This window comes from Cyrtonyx montezumae, unplaced genomic scaffold (genome assembly GCF_038088225.1).
Source record: "Cyrtonyx montezumae isolate F1298 unplaced genomic scaffold, pur_monq_1.0 scaffold_8, whole genome shotgun sequence".
NCBI classification, from domain to species: Eukaryota; Metazoa; Chordata; class Aves; order Galliformes; family Odontophoridae; genus Cyrtonyx; species Cyrtonyx montezumae.
Window position 1 is genome coordinate 40,392,573 of NW_027072089.1, and position 7,094 is coordinate 40,399,666.

The 7,094-nt window shown below is 40.4% G+C and overlaps 1 long non-coding RNA gene across 1 annotated transcript; it reads right to left on the reverse strand.

Moving 5' to 3' along the window:
* Nucleotides 1–2,513: 2,513 nt before the first annotated feature.
* LOC136059336 (uncharacterized) lies at nt 2,514–4,231 on the reverse strand. Its single transcript, XR_010623209.1, has 2 exons — nt 4,177–4,231; nt 2,514–2,936 (listed from the first exon to the last, which is right to left on the reverse strand). It is a non-coding gene; the product is annotated as an uncharacterized LOC136059336 (long non-coding RNA).
* Between the last annotated feature and the right edge of the window lie 2,863 nt (nt 4,232–7,094).

The following is a 7,094-nucleotide window of genomic DNA, read 5'->3' on the forward strand; positions in this document are numbered from 1 at the left end:
CTTCTCATAAAGTGTTGTATGGCACTGAAATAGGCTGCGCATGGAGGTGGTGAAGTCTCTTTATCTGGAGGTGTTAAGAAACATGGAGAAGTGGCTCTGAGAGACATGTTTAGTAAGCATGATGGGGGTGGGCTGATGACTGGACTTGGTGAACTTAGTGGTCTTTCCTAACCTTAATGATTCTATAATTCTAAGGCAAAACTGAGGTTATCTTTGCAAGGCCCCCATGGTTGTTGCTATTGGCTCATGCTGGTGGAAGACTCCCCGGTTTCCCTCTTTTACTGGGGACATCCAACAGCAGGGTTCAACCTGCAGTGCAGCTGCACATCATCAACCTTCTTGGGTGAAATCTGTTGCAGACTGAAACTAGTCAGAGAGAATTAAGGAGTAAGAAAAAAGTAAGGCAAGTGACAGTGCAAAATAAGGGCGACAGTCTACCTAACAGATGTTCTGTATTCCTGCAACTTGTTACCTTTGGTTAAATGCTTGAATCAATGCTTCTAGTTTAACAAAGAAAACAGATGCAAAATTTGTTAGGAGTGAATGTCAGGGCATGGCAAGCAATCTGCACGTCTCCCAGGACTGTGTTTTTCAGTCCAGGATGAGAAACATGTTATTTGAATTGTTCCCAGATCATATCCCACTGGCCCTGATTACCTTGATGTTGGAGAAACGTCTCAAGGGATATAAATTGCCTAGAAACATTCACAACAGCTGCCAGGGACTGTGATTCTATGTTATTACTAAAGCAATCTCCCTTCCCAGGAATTTGATTTGCAAAAAAAGACAAGAATTAATAGAAATGAAAAAAAAAAAAAAAGAAAAGGTTTTAAAATAGATCAATTTCCAGGATGCAGGTGTCCTGTGCTGGTGGTACCTTGGTGACACAATTGCCCCTTATGATCTCAAATGGAAATAACTGTATAAATGGCTGCCACAAGATGGTACTTGCTCATGAAATATAATTTTCTCCCTTAAATTTAGGCAGGCTCAAGTCTATATTTCTTGCAGAAGAAATCTCTCCTTTAAGCTCAGTATATTTTCTGGAACAATGGATATTGAAATGTGTCTGTTAATATAATCACTTGACATGTACCGTTTTGTATATTCTGTGTTCCAGTGAAACCCTCTCTGTATGGCTAATGAAATAATTTTTTAATGTTCTCAATAATCATTATTCTCTTTAATGAAAAGTTAGGGCAGATCTTTCAGCCCTTACGTATGGGAATAATTTATACCCTCACATTACTTTCTTGAGTAACTTAAGCTGAGTTGAGTGAATTAAAGTTTTGTAGGGATGGATTGTTCATAAGTTAAGTGCTAATTGACATCTATTTCAGAACATGACATTCCAGAATAAAACTTACTTTAAGACATTAATGCAATTATGGTTTTTATAACAATTGGTATAATTGTATTTTGGGTAATAAGTTGTCATAGTGGAATGTAACATAATGTCTCCTGACTGCTGCCTTCAAAAATTCCCTGTCCTGAGTTACATAAAGTGTCTCCCACAAACACTGTAAAATAAAGGAACAGGAGGCATCATGCTTCTGCCTTTTAATTTTGAGGCAAGACTAGCTGTCGTGCTCGGAAATTTTAGAGTCCTTGTATCACGCGTGAAACAAACCGTCTCATTTCAATGACTTTGCATCAGAAAAAGTGTCAGGTCCAGATACAGAAGTCAGACTAATAAGTGATTAATAGCTAAAGTGGGCCTCTGGTGCTTTATTTCCCATCCCCTGCTCTGTCTCCTCTTTAACACTCAGGTAACTGTCAGAAATGGACCTGGCTGTTATAGATGACAAGGGGTAAATGCCTCCGTGTTGTCCTCCAAAGGTTAAGGTTTACCAACCTCAGTTGGAAGCCACAATCTCCAATAACCATTAATCCACTAAACTCCAGTGCGAGTGAACATATTTATGACTGCAGTCACTAAAGGGTGAAATAAAGATTAGTTTTTAGTTAGGAACGCAAAGCTTTTTAGATCAATACAGACCCACTGCTGAAATCAATCTAAAGTTTGGAATTTTTAAGTAAAGATTTACTGGGCTTCCTTGTACAGTTAATTTTCCAAAGGGGGAACAGTCTCTGCAATGTTACATAGTAATCAAACTGAGTAAACACCATCAGTTCGTAAACTGACCTCAGTTATGCGCATAGCAAATGAGTGTACAGCAATAAAAATACCCATAATGTGGACAGTAAATTTGCCAATAAACAGGTAAAGCCAAAAAGCACATATAGATTAACATGATAAAATATTAGTAGCTACATTTGCCTATTTGAAAACATAAATAATCGATAGACATTAATAATGAAGTTGTTCGTGCGTTTCTTTATTACTGTGCATATTAAGTGTTTCAATTATTTCTACTTAGTTTGATAGATAAATGTATATGCACATTTTATGCCTTGAAAAGAATATAGGATTACTCTTCAAAACAAAAGCTACTGTTCGAATGAATGAACAAGTGGACTGGAAATTCTCTGCTTGTTATACCCCTCCACTGTTCATGTTTGATGCATGTATACAATTTATTATGCAATTTCTTGAGATTTGACAAAGTAATTGTCTGGCAAACCATAGCTTTAATGATGGCTTTTCAGCTTCATACAGAAGGTCTGAAGGTAGTGTAGGGAAATGACTTAATAGATCAGTGTCTATAAACACTGTTAATGTGTATTATATATATATGTGCTACGGTAACCCAAGTTATTTTCTGAGTTACCGCACAATATGTTGTGAGATTCCATGTGGTAAATTCGTTTTTTGTCATCAGAGCCACTGCATGAAATCTTATATGTTGGGCTGTAACTTCCAAAATAACTCGGGCCACTGCAGTCACTTCAGTCCCGATGTCTGTCACTGGCTGTTCCTGACGGTGGACCAAGGGCTGTGAAGGAGTCCAGATGTTATATTATCACCATGGAAGCTGGAAAAAAAAAACCCAGAATTTCCACTGTTAATCCGTTTTAAAGGGCTTGTCGCTTGGCAGTTAAAAACTGTTCGGGTCTGAAACCAAAGTCAAGGTGCAATATATAAATTTTCTTCTGATCATATTCGTTTTAAATCATCACAGATATTCTTGAGATAAAGAGAATAGAAATCCTAAAGTTTTATTATTTTGAACACTTTCACAGTCTTTTGTAACTAAAATACATCTAATTTAAAAAAGAAAAAAGAAAAGAAAGAAAGAAGAAATTTCTTAGCAGAGGGATGTTCTTTATTTTGCCTATCTCCCTGTTTTATCATCGGTAAATTACTACTGGCCAGATTCATGGTTTGTGTGAGTGAGCACTGAATCCACTAGGACCATCCCCTTACATCAGCAACGAACCTCTTTCCACTGATGAATGCTACATGAATGAAGTTAAAATGGAATCCCTTTTTCATTTCTCTTCAGGATCACTTCTCAGCCCAAGGATATCCGGGATGTTTATTTATACCTTGGTGTAAGTGTATCCACTTACACTGGGCAGCCAGGGAGATGTTATCTCATGAGCAATAGGTACCTGAAAATCACCCAGGCAACTTGAGCCAAAGAAAAAAATGAGATGAAGTTCTGGTGACTGGGCTCTGACATCAAGCAGCACTTTATTTCACTTTCATTTTTCAGAATTAATGATATCTACCCTAATACCTAGATTTTTACTTCTCATACACAGCTCATGAATTAGTCTGATTGTTGATAACGGGAAAGACTAAAGCTTCCTCCTAATTCTCTAGTAGAACAGAAACAGAGCTTATACCAACTTCCTTACATTCTCCTTTTGTCATCGTGGAAATATTTGAAAAGGTGAGGGGGGACTACTTCCAGCTGAGAGCGGCTGGTATTTCCTTCACGCCAAAGCAGACCACAGATGATTTGCTTGTATTCCAAGGCAATGTCACTCAAGCCAAATGGAGGGATGTTTCTATTATGTGTGAAAGATGCTGGACTGAAGCAGCTGGCTGGTGACATGAGGGACTGTGCCAGCCATTCCATGATGACTTCTTTTGGGTTTCTACTGCCTGGGCCAGATGCGAACCAGGAGGCCAGGCTCAACTGCCTACTGTTCTGAGAGGCAGAGAAACCTTCCAGAAAAGGAAAAGGATTATTTTCTGCTCCCAATTTCTCTACAAAATTTTATCTTGCTTGATAAAAATACTGATTTCCACAGTTCTTTGCCTACCTTGGGTTGCTGTTTCACAGTGGAAAGAAGAAAGAGATCCTTGTGTACCTGCTAGCTTGTAGCTGTAGGCCTGAGCTGCTGCTGGAGTTTAACCAACCCATAGTGCCTAACTAGCGAGGTGCAGTGCCAGTTAGGGGAAGAATGTTTGACCTTCACTGGCCTTATGAAGTTAAAGATTACCTGGTTTTAATCTCATGTGGCCCTGTCTCCAGGTTTTGCTTTGCTTTTTCTCTCAGCAAACTAACTTGAGTAAGCAGTTTCTGACTCAAAAAAAAAAAAAAAAAAAAACCCAAAAAAAGAAAAACATTTTGGAATACAGGGGAGAAGGTGTACAGGGAGAAAACAGTATTGACTGTTCCACAATGTGGACAGCTCTGGTGGTTACAGAGAAAGTGATGATGCATCATCTCTCCCCCCTCTGCAGCAGCGTAAGACCATTCCATTTAGGCAAAGCCCTGTAGGGTAAAGCAAGTAGAGACTGTAAACCTGAACTCAAATTTCCTTTGCTTTTTTTTTATGCATTTGGTTAAAAAAAATCATGTTGATAAAGAAGTATCTTGTTAGTCAAAGTCAAAGCTGCACCTTATTTTAAATCATTACACCCTCACCAGCATCCTCTGGGCCACATCCTAAGAGGATTCATTCTTGTGCAGTGGAAAGGGAGCACTGGGAAAGATTTCTGTCCACAGAGCACTTAGTAATGGTGGAGAACAAAAGTCTTTGTCAGCAGACTTTCTTGAAAGAGAATTAAAAATTCCTTGCAACTCTTCTCTCCCTTAAAAATGGTTAGTGCTCCTCTGGGACTTGTGAAGGCCACGTCAAACCTGTGGATTATGAATTAGATCGATATAAAAACAAGCTCTAAATCTAGGCACTGCAATCCAGCTAACTTCTGTGACTCCAAAGCTTGCATTTTCTCATTGTTTCCCAGAATGCTGGCCAATAAAATCAGCATCCAAGAAGATGCATTGTCCCATGCCAAGACGGCTCCTTACAAAGCCTGATCACGAACTTGGAGCATTCATGGTACTAGTGGCCACCAGCATATCCTCTTTGTTTGCAATGAGTCCTGTGTGAACCAGACTGGGAAATCTCAGCCAAACTGGACAGTGAACTCAGGCCTATGTCCCGTGCTGGGAAAGTATCCCCTTTCAAGAGAGCGCTTAAGTGTATGCTTTGAGAAATGCTTAAATGCTTTCCTGAACAGAAATGGACTTAAGCACAAGAGAATACTCTTCAATTTGGACCGTGGTGCAGACACTTTTGCTAATGCTCATATTATGTGCCTGAATATCAAGTCCCAGAGCGTAAGCTCTTCCGAGCAATGGTTAGAGGGTTCCTACTTGTAGCATGGTTCTGTATAGAAGGATTTGCTTAATCCACCTTGCTTTTAGATTGCAATTTCCCCAAGCTTAGCTGCTTCTTTTAACAGTTGTGAGTTCTGCCCCCCCAAAGTTATTTTAATAACGCTTTCAGAGGCAATACCTTATAGTCTGATTTTTCAGAAGCTACCCTTTGCTACAAACTTTATTCGTCTTCTCGACTGCACAGCATTGCACCAAATGGCTTTATTTTTTTATGTGATTTACTCTGTTGCCTATCTAGGGGCGAGGGAAGGAGGAAGAATGGTTTGTCTTTCAGTGCTTTTAGTATCAGTCCTGTTTATCATCTCTCTCTTCTTCACCAAAACTTCGGACAAGCAGGGCAAAAGGCTGAATACCTACTGGTATTATGATTCTGCTACAGACAAAATTCTCTGCATACATTCAGGCATGGAAACAATACTTCAGGACATGGTTGTGTGCATAAATAAAAACAGTCAGCATCCCTGGAGGAATCTCAAAGCACTGGGCAAGCATTCATTAACCAGGGCACAACACAGGTGATCAGAATGCCTGTGACACCTCTGGGGCCAGCTGTGCCAGCCTCCAGAGCCACACAGCTACTGCAGCCATTGGCATAGCAGGTGGAATAGGAAATGCTCGACAACCCCAGCTGGAGGTGGAGCTGGGCACATGAGCTCAGTAGGGCAGGTGGACCACAAGCTGGGGGAGCCTTGGACTGCACTAATGAAAATCCTTTTTAGCATTTATTAACTGAAGCACAGTGATACTAAAGGATGCACCTGGGTCAAGGCTGTAACATGTATATTACCAGACCTAGGACAGCTTCTGATTTCAGGACACTCTCCCTCCCAGCTACTTTGTTTTCAGGTAAAAGATCTCTCAGAGAGAAACAAGGTACCCATGGGAGTTGACACAAACCCTAAAGTGTGTGAGCATAGGTACAACCTCTGCCTCTGTGTGAGGTTCAGACACATGGATCTAAAGGCTCTAACATTACCCCAAGCTTCCTTCCTGCCCTGTTCCTAAATATGCTACCCAGTAATGAATTAAGTGGGCCTGTCTGTATATAGGAAGTGCTACTGTGATGCCATGCCTATCTTCAGAAGAGCATATAAACTTATAAACTTCCACATTGGAAACTCCACAGTGGATTGTAAAACAATTTTTGGCAGAAGCAGCAGTGTTTTTGATAACACCCAGTACTGCTGTGGCTTGCCTACTTGTAAAATACTTGCACTACAGTTGGGACTGTGTGCTCCGAGCTGTCCCACCATCATGTGTGGCACATTTCCCAGCAAAGGCAATCCAGTTTATCTGCAGTCTCAACCTCTTTTGAAAATCCCCAATAGAAGTTTGTTTTGTTTGGTTTTGTTTCCTGTGGAGAGAGATCCCATCCACATCTGAGTGGTTCCACTGAGCACTGTCAACCAGACACCTCTTTTCAATCGTTTGCAATGCATTAGCAGTAGAAATGCAAACAGTTGAGAGAGTACAGCAGGCTAGAAGTTGCATAGAAAAGCAATTTCTGAGCCCCAAAGAGTGAAGCCAGCTGAAGCTCTGTTTCTTGCAGCA